The following is a 15,197-nucleotide window of genomic DNA, read 5'->3' on the forward strand; positions in this document are numbered from 1 at the left end:
TTTTTTTTTTTTGAAATGGAGTCTCGCTCTGTCTCCCAGGCTGGAGGGCAGTGGCGTGATCTCAGCTCACTGCAACCTCCACCTCCTGGGTTCAAGCAATTCTCCTGCCTCAGTCTCCCAAGAAACTGGGACTACAGGCTCACACCACCATGCCCAGTTAATTTTTTGTATTTTTAATAGAGACATGGTTTCATCATGTTGGTCAGGCTGGTCTCGAAGTCCTGACCTCAGGTGATCCGCCCGCCTCGGCCTCCCAAAGTGCTGGGATTACAGGTATGAGCCACCACACCCAGCCCAGCTAATTTTAAAAATATCTTTTAGAGACAAGGTCTTGCTTTGTGTCCCAGGCTTGTCTGAAATTCTTGACTTCAAACAACCTTCTCACCGCAGGTTCCTGAGAAGCTGGGATTATGGTCATGAGCCACTGCACCTGTGATATGGTTTGGTTTTGCCCTCACCCAAATCTTGCCCTTTAGGAAATGACCAGATCATGAAGGCTCCACCCTCATAAATGGGATTAGTGGGCTGGGCATGTAGCTCACCCCTGTAATCCCAGTACTTTGGGAGGCCAAGGCCAGTGGATCACTTGAGGTCAGGAATTCCAGACCAGCCTGGCCAACATGGTGAAACTCAGGAGGCAGAGGTTGCAGTGAGCCAGGATCATGCCACTGCACTCCAGCCTGGGTGACAGAGAGAGAACCTGTCTCAAAAAAAAAAAAAAAAAAAATTGGGGTTACTGCCCTTATAAAAGGACTTGAGATAGCTTAACTCTGTTTGCCTCTTTTACCATTTGAGGACACACAGAAGATGCCATCTATGAGGATGGGTCCTCACTATACACCAAAGCTGCTGGTGCCTTGATCTTGGCCTTCCCAGCATCCAGAATTGTGAGCAATAAACGTTGATTGTTTGTAAATTATCTAGTCTCAGGTATTTTGTTATAGCAGCCCAAATGGACTAAGACAACACTTCAGTAAAAAGTGTTAATACCAAAGTGTACTGATAATTTATTTCTGCATAACAAACTAAAGTTAGCAGCCTAAAACAACAAACATTATCTCACACTACTTCTGAGGATTAGGTATCTGGGTAGTTGGCTGGGTGTGGTGGCTCACGCCTGTAATCCCAGCACTCTGGGAGGCTGAGGCGGGCAGATCAGGAGTTCAGGAGTTCGAGACCATCCTGGCCAACCTGGTGAAACCTCGTCTCTACTAAAAATAGAAAAAAAATTAGCCAGGCGTGGTGGCGGGTGCCTGTAGTCCCAGCTACTCGGGAGGCTAAGGCAGGAGAATGGCATAAACCTGGGAGACAGAGCTTGCAGTGAGCCGAGATTGCGCCACTGCACTCCAGCCTGGGTGACAGATCAAGACTCCATCTCAAAAAAAAAAAAAAAAAAATAAGCTGGGTGTGGTGGCACGTGCCTGTAATCCCAGCTACTCGGGAGGCTAAGACGCAAGAATTGCTTGAACCCAGGAGGCGGAGGTTGCAGTGAACCGAGATCACGCCACTGCACTCCAGCCTGGGCGACACAGCAAGACTCTGTCTCAAAAAAAAAAAAAAAAAAATCCACCTCTTGAAGGGAGAAGTATCAAAGAATTTGTAGATACAGTTTTAAACTACCACACAAAATTTATCTGGAATTTATATTAAAGGATTTTGACTGACAATGTACTAACTTTTTAAATTAAAAAGACAATTTATCTTTTTGATAAATTGGGAAATGGGAAATGAACAAATTTAGTAATAACTAAAGAAATATACAAACAAGTCAGGTGTGGTGGCTCATGCTGAGGTGGTAGGATCACTTGAACCTAGGAGTTTGAGGCTAGAGTGAGCTATAATCATACCACTGCATTCCAGCCTGGGTAACAGAGTGAGGCCCCATCTTAATAAAAATAGGCTGGGTGCAGTGGTTTACGCCTGTAATCCCAGCACGTTGGGAGGCCAAGAGTTCAAGACCTGCCTAGGCAACATAGTGAGACACCCCCATCTCTACAAAATACATATATTTTAAAAAGTATATATATAATATATAATTAAAATTTTATTATATATTTTATCATATGTTATATATTGCATTATATGTTATTTATATATTATTTTAATTTTTTAATTAAAATTTTATTCTATATATAATAAAAAATTAACCAGGTGAGGTGCTCGTGCCTGTGATCTCAGCTACTCTGGAAGCTGAGGCAGGAGGACCGCTTGAACCCAGGAGGTTGAGGCAGCAGTGAGCCGTAACTGAGCTACTGCACTCCAACCTAAGCAACAGAGCAAGACCCTGTCTCACAAAAAAAAAAAAAAAAAAGCATAAACATTTGTTAATTATGGAGTATGTTTTAGCCATAGAATTCAGTGCTTTACATGCATCATTTTATTTAATCTTCATCACTCCACATTGATGTAGGAACTGATGTTTTTTCCCCATTTTATAGATGAGGAACTGAAGGCTTATTGAGGTAAAATGACTTGGCCAGAGTCACGCAGCTGGTTGTGATCACAATACCATTTTTCAGAATTCTGGTATTCCCACATATCTTCGTATTTTAAAGTACCAAAACACTTACCTGGCAGGGGAGATACCATGATCACGAAGGTGGTTTTCCCAGGGCGAGGCTTATCCATTGCACTCCGGATGTGCTGCCCCTGCGATTTCCCCAAATGTGGGAAACTCGACTGCATAATTTGTGGTAGTGGGAGACTGCGTTCGCACTTTCCCCTAATAAAAAATAAATAAATAAATAAATAAATAAAGTACCAAAACAGAACTTTAGGTGAGGTGAAATAATTCCTTTTATTTATTTATTTGTTTTTGAGATGGAGTCTCACTCTGTTGCCCAGGTTGGAGTGCAGTGGCACAATCTTGGCTCACTGCTACCTCCACCTCCCGGGTTCAAGCAATTCTTCTGCCTCAGCCTCCTGAGTAGCTGGGACTACAGGTGTGCACCACCATGCCCGGCGAATTTTTGTATTTTTTTTAGTAGAGACGAAGTTTCACTATATTGGTCAGGCCGGTCTTGAACTCCTGACCTCTGCCTGCCTTGGCCTCCCAAAGTGCTGGGATTACAGGTGTGAGCCACTGTGCCCAGCCCTAGGTGAAATAATTATTTAAGCATTAAAAAAAGAAATCTGATTTCTAGATCATTTGTAAATGAGGTATAGCTGCATTAAAAATTTGAACACACAAGGGCCTATTTGGAAAGCATTGTTGCATTCCACAGACTTCAAAAGGAGAAAAAAATGTCAATGGACAAAACAAGCTTCTGTTACAACAATAGTTAATCTATTAAAGAGTTCAAAGACTCTTTAAACAAGTAGACCTTAGAAATAGGACATTAAATTTTAAATGAGTTTTCTGCATCAGAATCTCAATCTATATTCAATGAAATTGAAGAAGATGGATATAACGCTCTGCATGGTGGCTCATGCCTGTAATCCCAGCTCTTTGGGAGGCTGAGACAGAAGGATCCCTTGAGCCCAGAAGTTTGAGGCTGCAGTGAGCCATGATCATGCTATTGCTCTCCAGAACCGGTGACAGAGCGAGACCTGATCTCTAAAAAATAAATAAATAAATAAATAAATAAATAAATAAATAAATAAATAAATAAAACTTGAAAAAAGAAGATGGATTCAAACCAAAAATACGTCCTTTGAAGCAAAAACTAGAGCTCACCAGAATTTAAAACAAACAAACAAAAAAACACATCTATGCAAAGAAACAAAAAAGTTGTTCAAAAAGATCTCATCCAGCACCATGAGAGCTATTAAAAAAAAAAAAAGGAAAAAAATTAAAACAACTCAAAGTTACTAAACAAGAGATGAGATTATTTAAACGAGAAATAATCGAATAACTATGTGAAGTTAAATTATAACCATCTCTTTACCATTCTCCTCAGTAGTATGACACCAGAAACAGCTTTTTAGAAGCTAGCAAAATTTGCACAAAAAATACATTTGCAACTTAACAGTAACACTTTTATGTATTTTAAGAGATGTCTATTCTTAAAAAAAGTAGGCCAGGCATGGTGGCTCACGTCTGTAATTCCAGCGCTTTGGGAGGCCGAGGTGGATGGATCATTTGAGCTTAGGAGTTCGAGACCAGCCTGACCAACATGGTGAAACCCCATCTGTACCAAAAATACAAAAATTAGCCGAGCAAGGGGGCACATGCTTGTAATACCAGTTACTCAGAAGGCTGAGGCAGGAGAATTCTTGAACCCGGCTTGAACCTGGGAGGCAGGGGTTGCAGTCAGCGAAGATCGTGCCACTGCACTCCAGTCTGGTGACAGAGCAAGACTCCGTCTCAAAAAATAAAAAAATAAAAAGAGCAAATAATTTTATTTTCAATTATTTATGATTACATTTTCATTTTTATTAGAGTTTAATTTTTTACTTCAATATGTTATTCTATCTGTTGATTTATATTAAAATAATAATTATGTTTGTCATATTTTTACATTTAGTTATATATAAATACATAAGTATTTGTCTTGCAAATGTATTTAGCAATTTTGTTTTTAATGCTGAACATTTTGCTTTAAAAATAAATTACCATTTTATGTAAAGTAAGTACTGAAATACCAGTGAAGTCACTGTGCGCTGGTCTTTCCATTTCTAACCGCTGGTAATTACTGGCACTGGGATTTGAACTCAGAATAGCTCCAGTTTTAGATTTCATCTAAATCAGGGTTTCTCAAAGACTGTACTACTGACTTTTGAACCAGATAAGTATTTGGTGGTAGGTGGGGCTGACTGTTTTATTCATTGTAGAATGTTTTTTGTTTGGTTGGTTTTGGGTTTGTTTTTGTTTGTTTGTTTTGTTTTGTTTTTTGGAGACAGGGTCTCACTTTGTTGCCTAGGCTGGAGTGCAGTGGCATGAACACAGCTCACCTGCAGTCTAAACCTCCTGGGCTCAAGCAATCCTCCCACTTCAGCCTCCTAAGTATATGGGGACTACAGATATGTGCCACCACTCTCAGCTAATTAAACAAAATTTTGTTTTAATTTTTAATTGTTGTGGGTACATCGTAGGTGTATATATTTATGGAGTACATGAGATATTTTGATACAGGCATGCAATGAGTAATAATGACACTAGGGCAAATGGGGGTATCCATCTCCTCAAGCATTTATCCTTTGTGTTACAAACAATCCAATTACACTCTTTTAGTTATTTTTAAATTTACAATTCAATTATTTTTTACTATAGTCACTCTGTTGTGCTAGCAAATACTAGGTCTTATTCATTCTTTCTAATTTTTAAAATTTTTGTAGAGCCTGGGTCCTGCCATGTTGCCCAGGCTGTATAGAATGTTTAGTATTGGCCGGGCATGGTGGCTCACGCCTATAATCCCAGCACTTTGGGAGGCCAAGGTGGGCGGATCACGAGGTCAGGAGATCGAGACCATCCTAGCTAAAACAGGGAAACCCCATCTCTACTAAAAATACAAAAAAATTAGCCGGGCGTGGTGGTGGGCGCCAGTAGCCCCAGCTTCTCTGGAGGCTAAGGCAGGAGAGTGGCGTGAACCCGGGAGGCTGCAGAGCTTTGCAGTGAGCAGAAATCGCGCCATTGCACTCCAGCCTGGGCGACAGAGCAAGACTCCGTCTCAAAAAAAAAAAAAAAAAGAATGTTTAGTATCATCCTCACTTGCTTGCCACCCATTTAATGCCAAAAGATGCCCCCCTCCTGCTTCCCCACCCCCCAAAATTGCCCTGGTGGATCACCACTGATCTAACTGATAGAACCCTCTGGTTATATGGAAAAACTGCTAAACTTGGAAGCAAGAGGTGAGTTTGAACCCTAGTTTTGCCACCTGAATATAGATGTTTATACACACACATTTCAAAACAATACAAAAATTACCTGGCTGTTCAGCTTCATATCTCTCCCTATTTCCTGCCGCTAATGGGATATTCCAACACCAGAACAGCAGGTATTTATAACCCTCCCTACTCATTCATCTCTTTGTATTTGCATCTTTCAGGAAGGACCACATTTCTGTCCATCTCACCTGGACAATCCTGAGTCACTCTTCAAGACTAAGCTCAGACAAGCTAAAGACAGGCCCCCGAAAGGTAGAGGTGGCTAGCCCCATGGCAGGAGAGGGCTTAGAGGCTGTGATTAAAGATTCAAAGCCACTAGGACCTTGGTTTTAATGTTAAGGGACCACTTAAACTTTCCTGAAGATGAGGCTAATTCTGGCTGAGGGAAAACAAAAGCAGCCAGGAAGCTTTTCAGGAAGTAAAACTGAGGAACAGAGCTTGAATCTGACTCAAGAAAGCAAGTTTGAAGAGACAGAACACAAATAAGTTCCTTGAAAACAGATTCCAAACAAATGATAGGAGGTGGGGTTCAGGAGAAGGTCCAGGCAGTCTCTCTTCTTTTCTTTCTTTGAGATGGAGTCTTGCTCTTGTCACCCAGGCTGGAGTGCAGAGACACGATCTAGACTCACTGCAACCTCCACCTTCTGGTTTCAAGAGATTCTCCTGCCTCAGCCTCCCGAGGAGCTGGGATAACAGGTGCCCACCACCACACCTGGCTAATTTATGTATTTTTACCATGGATTAGCCAAATGGTATTTCACCATGTTGAAATACCAGGATTTCACCATGTTGGCCAAGCAGGTCTCGAACTCCTGACCTCATGATCTGCCCCCCTTGGCCTCCCAAAGTGCTGGGATTATAGGTGTGAGCCACTGCACCCAGCCACCTCCCTTATCTTAACAGACAAACTCCTCACATTGCAGGGTTTTTTTCATTTTGTTTTTTTGTTTTTGAGACGGGAGTCTCGCTCTGTCGCCCAGGCTGGAGTGCAGTGGTGTGATCTTGGCTCACTGCAATCTCTGCCTCCCAGGTTCAAGTGATTCTCCTGCCTCAGCCTCCCGAGTAGCTGGGACTACAGGCGCATGTCACCATGCCCAGCTAATTTTTGTATTTTTCGTAGAGGAGGTTTCACCACGTTGGCCCAGGCTGGTCTCAAACTCCTGACCTCAAGTAATCCGCCCGCCTCAGCCTCCCAAAATGCTGAGATTACAGGCCTGAGCCACCACGCCCAGCCTGTTTTGTTTTGAGATGGAGTCTCCCTCTGTCGCCCAGGCTGGAGTGCAGTGGTGCGATTTTGACTCACTGCAACCTCTGCCCTCTGGGTTCAAGCAATCTCCTGCCTCAGTCTCCCAGGTAGCGGGGATTACAGGCATGAGCCACCATGCCCAGCTGTTTTTCTTTTTTTCTTTTCTTTTTTTCTTTTTTTTTGAGATGGAGTCTTACTCTGTCGCCCAGACTGGAGTACAGTGGCATGATCTTGGTTCACTGCAACTTCTGCCTCCCGGGTTCAAGCAATTCTCCTGCCTCAGCCTCCCGAGTAGCTGGGATTACAGGTGCCCACTACCAAGCCTGACTAATTTTTGTATTTTTAGTTGAGACAGGGTTTCACCATGTTGGCCACGCTGGTCTTGAACTCCTGACCTCAAGTGATCCACCCACCTCAGCCTCCCAAAGTGCTGAGCTTACACGAGTGAGCCACCGTGCCCGACTTCTAACCTCCACTTTTTAAAAAATAATTTCCTCCCATCTAGTTTCTGTTTTGGGTACTCCTGTTCACAAAATCTTGAAACTCCTGGACTGATAGTCTACTTTGCTTATTTTCCATTCCTTACATTTTTTGTTCTACTTCCTATATTTTCTCAACTTTATGTTGTACCCATTCTTTGGAATGTGCTATATTTCTGTGATTACATTTTTTTAAAAGTCTAAGAGCTTTATTTTCTGAATATCCTTCCCCCCGCAACCCCCCTTTTTTTATGAGATAGAATTTCACTATGTTACTCAATCTGGACTCCAACTCCTGGGCTTGAGCAAGCCTCTCACCTCAGCCTCCCGTGTACCTGGGATTAGAGGTACACACCATCACGCCTGGCTTGAATACCCCTTTTTATGTTTTTTTGCTCCTGTATGTGTGTGTGTGTGTTTTTTTTTTTTTTTTTTGAGACAGAGTCTCGCTCTGTCACCCCGGCTGGAGTGCTGTGGCCGGATCTCAGCTCACTGCAAGCTCCGCCTCCCGGGTTTATGCCATTCTCCTGCCTCAGCCTCCCGGGTAGCTGGGACTACAGGCGCCGCCACCTCGCCCGGCTAGTTTTTTGTAGTTTTTAGTAGAGACGGGGTTTCACCGTGTTAGCCAGGATGGTCTTGATCTCCTGACCTCGTGATCTGCCCGTCTCGGCCTCCCAAAGTGCTGGGATTACAGGCTTGAGCCACTGCGCCCGGCCGCTCCTGTGTGTTAAACGAAAAATCTGCTCCCTGGGCCGGGCGTAGTGGCTCACGCCTGTAATCCCAGCACTTTGGAAGGCCGAGGTGGGTGGATCACTTGAGGTCGGTAGTTTTAGACCAGCCTGACCAATGTGGAGAAACCCCATCTCTACTAAAAATACGTTAGCCGGGCATGGTGGCACATGCCTGTAATCCCAGCTACTAGGGAGGCTGAGGCAGGAGAATCGCTTGAACCTGGGAGGCGGAGATTGTGGTGAGCCGAGGTCGTGCCATTGCACTCCAACTTGTGCAACAAGAGTGAAACTCCATCTCAAAAAAAAAAAAAAAAAAAAAAAATCTGCTCCCTGAATATAGTGTATTAATCTTAATCATTTTTTTTTTCTTTTCTGGGACAGAGTCTTGCCCTGTCACCTGGGCTGGAGTGCAGTGGCACGATCTCAGCTCACTATAACCACTGCCTCTCGGGTTCAAGTGATTCTCCTGCCTCAGTCTACAGAGTAGCTGGGATTACAGGCACCTGCTACCAAGCCCAGCTAAATTTTGTATTTTTAGTAGAGACAGGGTTTTACCATGTTGACCAGTCTGGTCTCAAACTCCTGACCTCAAGTGATCCACCTGTCTTGGCCTCCCAAGGTGCTGAAATTACAGGCATGAGCCACCACGCCCAGCCTAAATGTTCTCTTTTTTTTTTTTTTTTTTTTTTTTTGAGATGGAGTCTTACTCTGTAGCCCAGGCTGGAGTGCAGTAGTGCCATCTCAGCTCACTGCAACCTCTGCCTCCCAGGTTCAAGTGATTCTTCTGTCTCAGGCTCCTGAGTAGCTGGGACTATGGGCGCCTGCCACTACACCGGCTAATTTTTCTATTTTTAGCAGAGACGGGGTTTCACCATGTTGGCCAGGCTGGTCTTGAACTCCTGACCTCAGGTGATCCTCCCACCTCAGCCTCCCAAAGTGTTGGGATTACAGGCGTCAGCCACTGCCCCCAGCCCTGATCATTCTTAATAAGTTATATTATTATATTATTAGTAGTCTAGTTATATAAATTATATTTTTATATTCCCTGTATTGTACCTGTTTTCCTCCCCACTACCATTTATGTCTTTATTTTGGCTTCTGTCTTTCATGGAAGAGACTTACCTCCAATCCTGATTTGCTCCTTCATATTTGAGCACAGGCACTTAAAGGCCAGCTGAATGCTCTCTAAAACTCGACGATTTGCATCTTCCCTGCAGCGGGAGGTGGCAGAGACAACCATTGTGTTGAGATCCCTCAATGCCCAGAGAATTTTTAGGCTGCTCAGTTCTCCCAAAGAAGAACCCTGCAGCCTCCAGCCTGAGGACCATGAACCTGGCTGCCAGTGCTCTAGAGCCAGGAGAAAGAAGCTGCAGTTTCTCTCCCTCTCTACCTTCAGCTTCCCTGAAGCCCAGGGCCCCACTGGTTCATTCTCTCCAGAGAGCCCATGTACCTCCTGCCTTTCTGCGGCGGGCAGTGGGAGAGGGGCAGTCACGCAGCTGCCCAGGCTGGAGGAGGGAACATGGGGGTCTAACTGCTCCTTATGTCAACTTTAAACTCACCCTTCATTTCCAGCCTCCTCCTTCCACCCCCACCTTTGGAAAGCTTGATGCTCCCAGTCCCAAGCTTTTCAGCGGCTCCAAAGTCAACACTGGCCTGCTGATTGTTGTTCCCTCCATTTCAACTTCCTCGGACCCCAGTCAGTTTTCCTTCTTCCATCAGCCTTTTAGCTCCCAAAATGTTTTTGTCATATCTTCATGTATTGTTTTCGCTTCTGTTCTCCTTATTGTTTTACTGTTATTTCGGTGGGCTTTGGGAAGGAAGCAAACATAAAATCACATGCATTCATTTTACCACATTTTACAGAGTCTGTCTTTCACCTCTCGCCTCTTGCACCCTCAGACTCCTCCAAGCTCTACATGAAGGTCATCCATAACCTTTGTGCTGCTCTCCCCAGGCCCCGCCTCTGGCTGGAGTGCATTTGGCATCTTGTCTGCCTGGAGCACTCTCACTGTGCCTCCCCAGCCTCACTCTTGGCCATTACTAGCTTCCATTTCCGTGTCCCGCACCTTCCCATTAGAGTATGGGTTTCAAACTTGGAGTTATGAAATTAGTGGGCTGTGAAATCAATTCGGTGCAGCTTAAACAACATTGATTTTATATTTATATACATTGGGAGGAGATGTAAGATATATTTCTTACTGTGGGTCAAAGTTGAAATACTTGGAAAGCCACTATATTTGGTCCTTCTCACTTTGAACTAGTTGCTGCATCTAAGACCTGACAACTCCAGTTGGTATTTAGCTGGAGTTAAAAAAAAAAAAATATATATATATATATATACACACACACACATTTATATATTTTAGTGGATTGAATATATACTAAATCACTGTGAAACCTGTAAAGTTATATGAATCTGAACTATTTGTCTAAACTAGGCATCTAAAATGAGCTCACGGGAGAGCTAGTACACCTAAGGACAAATGGCTGAGTATTGTCACAAAGATTGTGTATCACACATCCAAGGGAGCAAGGCAGCTCAGGGAAGGCAGTCATGCCAGCCGACTAATCTCCTAGGATCTGAAACCAGCTTCAATCAAACAGCTTCCCCATCTTGGTTCTCTCACTTAGATATTTAAATACCTTGCACTGATAAGGTGTTTGATTTCTGATAACCCATGGAGAGATTTGGGATTTTCTACAAACACTCTGAGAAAAATCATCACTTAAGATTCCTTTTTTCGGGTCGGGCATGGTGGCTTATGCCTGTAATCCCAACACTTTGGGAGGCAGAGGTGGGTGGATCACAAGGTCAGGAGTTCTAGACCAGCCTGGCCAAAATGGTGAAACCCCATCTCTACTAAAAATTAGCTGAGTGTGGTGGCGGGCACCTGTAGTCTCAGCTACTCGGAAAGCTGAGGCAGGAGAGTTGCTTGAACCCAGGAGGCAGAGGTTGCAGTGAGCCTAGATCATGACACTGTACTCCAGCCTAGGCAACAGAGCTATACTCCATCTCAAAAAATAAAAATAAAAAAACAAATTCCTCTTTTAATTTGTTAAGGAGGGGCCAGCAGTAGATTTTTGGGAGGAAAATTTGTATGATGGAAAGAACATAGAACTGAAGACAATACAAAAATTTGGGCCCAGATTCTGACTTCATAGCAAGTAATGTAATCTCTCTCAACTTCAGTTTTTTTATCTGCAAAATGGGGATACATGATGTCTACTTCAAAAGGTTTTCACAGGGGATTAAATAAGCTAACACATAAGGAAGAGCAGGGCTCAACAATAAGTGCTAGTTTTTCTTTCCATTTCTTTTTTTTTTTTCCTATTTATTTATTTATTTACTGAGACGTAGTCTTGCTCTTTTGCCACCATGTCTGCCTGATTTTTGTATTTTTGGTAAAGACAGGGTTTCACCATGTTGGTCAGGCTGGTCTTGAACTCCTGGCCTCTGTGATCATCCTGCCTCAGCCTCCCAAAGTGTTGGGATTACAGGCATAAGCCATCATGCCTGACCTTTTCTTTCCATTTCTATATGCACTGTTTCACTAAGGATCAATTGAGAGGAGGAAAACCATTGAGACAAATACCATTAAATTAATATTCAAGTAGAATTGGAGCCAAGACACCTTTTCTGACTATCCTCACTTTGACCTTGTCTGCTTTAGACCTGCTAAAGCTAAGATAACTGGTATCTGGCTATAACTATGCCTGCGAATTTATAGGGAACCTGTATCTACTATCCCAGTGAGAGGCTGCAGCTCATACTTACCCACAGCTAAAGTGCAAGGCTGCTTAGCAGGTCTGTGTATGCTTTGTTGGTCTACAATAAAAGAGACTTAAGCAATGCTCAGTTGTTAATTGATACCTCCTGAAACAGCTTATTCAAGTTGCAAAATGTTATTTGATTTCTCTCTCAGTGTTCTCCTGGATTCTTTTATTCAGGAAGCAAGGAGGATACATCCAAACTGTGTATTGGGGAATGGTGACTTTGGTTTGTGCAGGCACTCTTTTTAAATCGTGGGACGACAGCATCACCCAATGAGAAGGCCCCTGGGCTGGTAATCAGTACAGAGAGCTTAGTCAGGACTATAACCCATCAGTCAGAAAAATGTTTGCCCGGGAAGAGAGATAGTACTGTGAGAGCTTCATTCACTTTCATTGTGGTCACTGGGGTCTCTGAGGTAAGTCTGTTATGGCATGATATGGTCTTGATATGTGTCTCCTCCAAATCTCATGTTGAAATGTATTCCCAATGTTAGAGGTGGGACCTGGCAGGAGATGATTGGAACCTGAGGGTGGATCCCTCATAAATGGCTTAGTGCCATCTTCTTGGTGATGAGTGAGTTCTCACTCAGTTAGTTCACATGAGATCTGGTTTTTAAAAGACTTGGGGACCTCCCTCTTCTCTCTCTTGCTCCCATTCTTGCCATGTGACATGCCTGTTCCCCCTGGCCTTCTGCCATGATTAGAAGCTTCCTGAGGCCTCACCAGAAGCTGAGCAGATGCTGGCACCATGCTTCCTATACAATCTGCAGAACCATGAGTAAATTAAACCTCTTTTCTTTATAAATCAACCAGCCTCGCCGGGCACGGTGGCTCAAGCCTGTAATCCCAGCACTTTGGGAGGCCAAGACGGGCGGATCACAAGGTCAGCAGATCGAGACCATCCTGGCTAACACAGTGAAACCCCGTCTCTACTAAAAAATACAAAAAACTAGCTGGGTGAGGTGGCGGGGGCCTGTAGTCCCAGCTACTCGGGAGGCTGAGGCAGGAGAATGGCGTAAACCCGGGAGGCGGAGCTTGCACTGAGCTGAGATCCGGCCACTGCACTCCAGCCTGGGCGACAGAGTGAGATTCCGTCTCAAAAAAAAAAAAAAAAAAAAATCAACCAGCCTCAGATTTTCTTTTTTTTTTAAAGACAGGGTCTCACTTTGTCATCCAGCTGAAGTACAGTGGTACAATCATAGCTCACAGCAACTTCGACCTCCTGGGCTCAAGCAATCCTCCCACCAAAGGCTCTCAAGTAGTTGGGACAACAGTTGGATGCCACCATGCCCAGCTTTTAAATTTTTTTTAAAATTTTCATTTATGTATATATGTATGTATGTATGTATTTATTTTGAGATGGAGTCTCACTCTGTCGCCCAGGCTGGAGTGCAGTGGCGCGATTTCGGCTCACTGCAAGCTCCGCCTCTCGGGTTCATGCCATTCTCCTGCCTCAGCCTCCCGAGTAGCTGGGACTACAGGCACTTGCCACTACCACTGGCTAATTTTTTGTTTTTGTTTTTTTTTTTTCAAGATGAAGTCTCGCTCTGTCATCCAGGCTGGAGTGCAGGGGTGCCATCTTGGCTTACTGCAAGCTCTGCCTCCCGGGTTCACACCATTCTCCTGCCTCAGTCTCCCAAGTAGCTGGGACTACAGGTGCCTGCCACCACGCCTGGCTTATTTTTTTTGTACTTTTAGTAGAGATGGGGTTTCACCGTGTTAGCCAGGATGGTCTTGATCTCCTGACCTCGTGATCCGCCCGCCTCAGCCTCCCAGAGTGCTGGGATTACAGGCATGAGTCACTGCACCCGGCCAACTTTTTTATTTTTTGTAGAGAGGGAGGCCTTGCTATGTTGCCCAAGTTGGTTTCAAACTCCTGGGCTCAAGTGACCCTCCCACCTTGGCCTCCAAGGGATGGGATTACAGGCATGAGCCACTGTGCCTAGCGAGGTATTTCTTTATAGCAACATAAGAACAAATGACTACATGGCACTTCAAGCATTCTGGCTCATGCTCAAAAATGAGATCCGAAGATTTTTATTTTTTGAGTTCCACAAGACTTTGGTTATCTGAGCATTTGTGAAGTGGGAGTGGGGAGAGCAGCAGTGCTTATCTTTGCTTAGTCTGCTCCATACATGTTTTTCCAAACTGAAAGCCTACAATTCTTTTTATTTTTGTAGAGACAGGGTCTCACTATGTTGCCCAGGCTGGAACTCCTAGGCTCAAGTGATCCTCCTGCCTCAGCCTCCCAAAGTGCTGAGATTACAGGCGTCGGCCACCATGCCAGGACTGGAAGCCTACAATTCTAAATTGTACTGATTAATATATATGGAGAAAAAAAGGAATAAATGAAATTCTTAGAATCAAATGATTATAATGAGACTGGAAAACAATTATTTGAAATCTGACAGTTTATATATTGAAACAAAATAAAAGCATTTATAAAGTCCTGGAAGTAATTTAAAATAAAGAGAATATTGGCCAGGTGCGGTGGCTCAAGCCTGTAATGCCAGCGCTTTGGGAGGCCAAGGCGGGTGGATCACGAGGTCAGGAGTTCGAGACCAGCCTGGGTAACATGGTGAAACCCCCGTCTCTAAAAATACAAAAATTAGCCTGGCACAGTGGTGTGCACCTGTAGTCCCAACTACTTGGGAGGCTGAGGCAGGAGAATCGCTTGAACCCGGGAAGCAGAGGTTGCAGTGAGCCGAGATCGCGCCACTGCACTCCAGCCTGGGCGACAGAGTGAGACTCTGTCTCAAAAAAAAAAAAAAAAAAAAAAAAAAAAGAATATTGGTCAGGTGTAGTGCCTCACGTCTGTAATACCAGCACTTTGGGAGGCCAAGGCAGGAGGATCACTTAAGGCTAGGAGTTCGAGACAAATCTGGGCAACAAAGTGAGACCCCCCCCCATTTCTACAAAATAAAAATTTAAAAATTAGCTGGGCATGGTGGCTTGTGCCTGTAGTCCTGGCTACATTTATTTAATGATCACTGAGAATATTCTAGGCTGGTGTTTTTCAGAGTGTGGTGCATGGACAATCTGTGTCAGAATTCCTTCAGGTGCTTCCGACTGAATTAGAAGCTCCAGGGCCCGGAAATCCGCATTTTAAACTTGCTCTGTAGGCGATTTTGATTCACACTAAAG

General features: G+C 44.0%; 1 non-coding gene across 1 annotated transcript; it reads left to right on the forward strand.

Annotated features, from left to right (window-relative positions):
* Window positions 1-2,562: 2,562 nt before the first annotated feature.
* Window positions 2,563-2,725, forward strand: LOC111549483. The gene has a single exon (XR_002733754.1). It is a non-coding gene; the product is annotated as a U1 spliceosomal RNA (small nuclear RNA).
* Window positions 2,726-15,197: the final 12,472 nt, after the last annotated feature.

The sequence above is a fragment of the Piliocolobus tephrosceles genome, chromosome 11 (genome assembly GCF_002776525.5).
Source record: "Piliocolobus tephrosceles isolate RC106 chromosome 11, ASM277652v3, whole genome shotgun sequence".
NCBI classification, from domain to species: Eukaryota; Metazoa; Chordata; class Mammalia; order Primates; family Cercopithecidae; genus Piliocolobus; species Piliocolobus tephrosceles.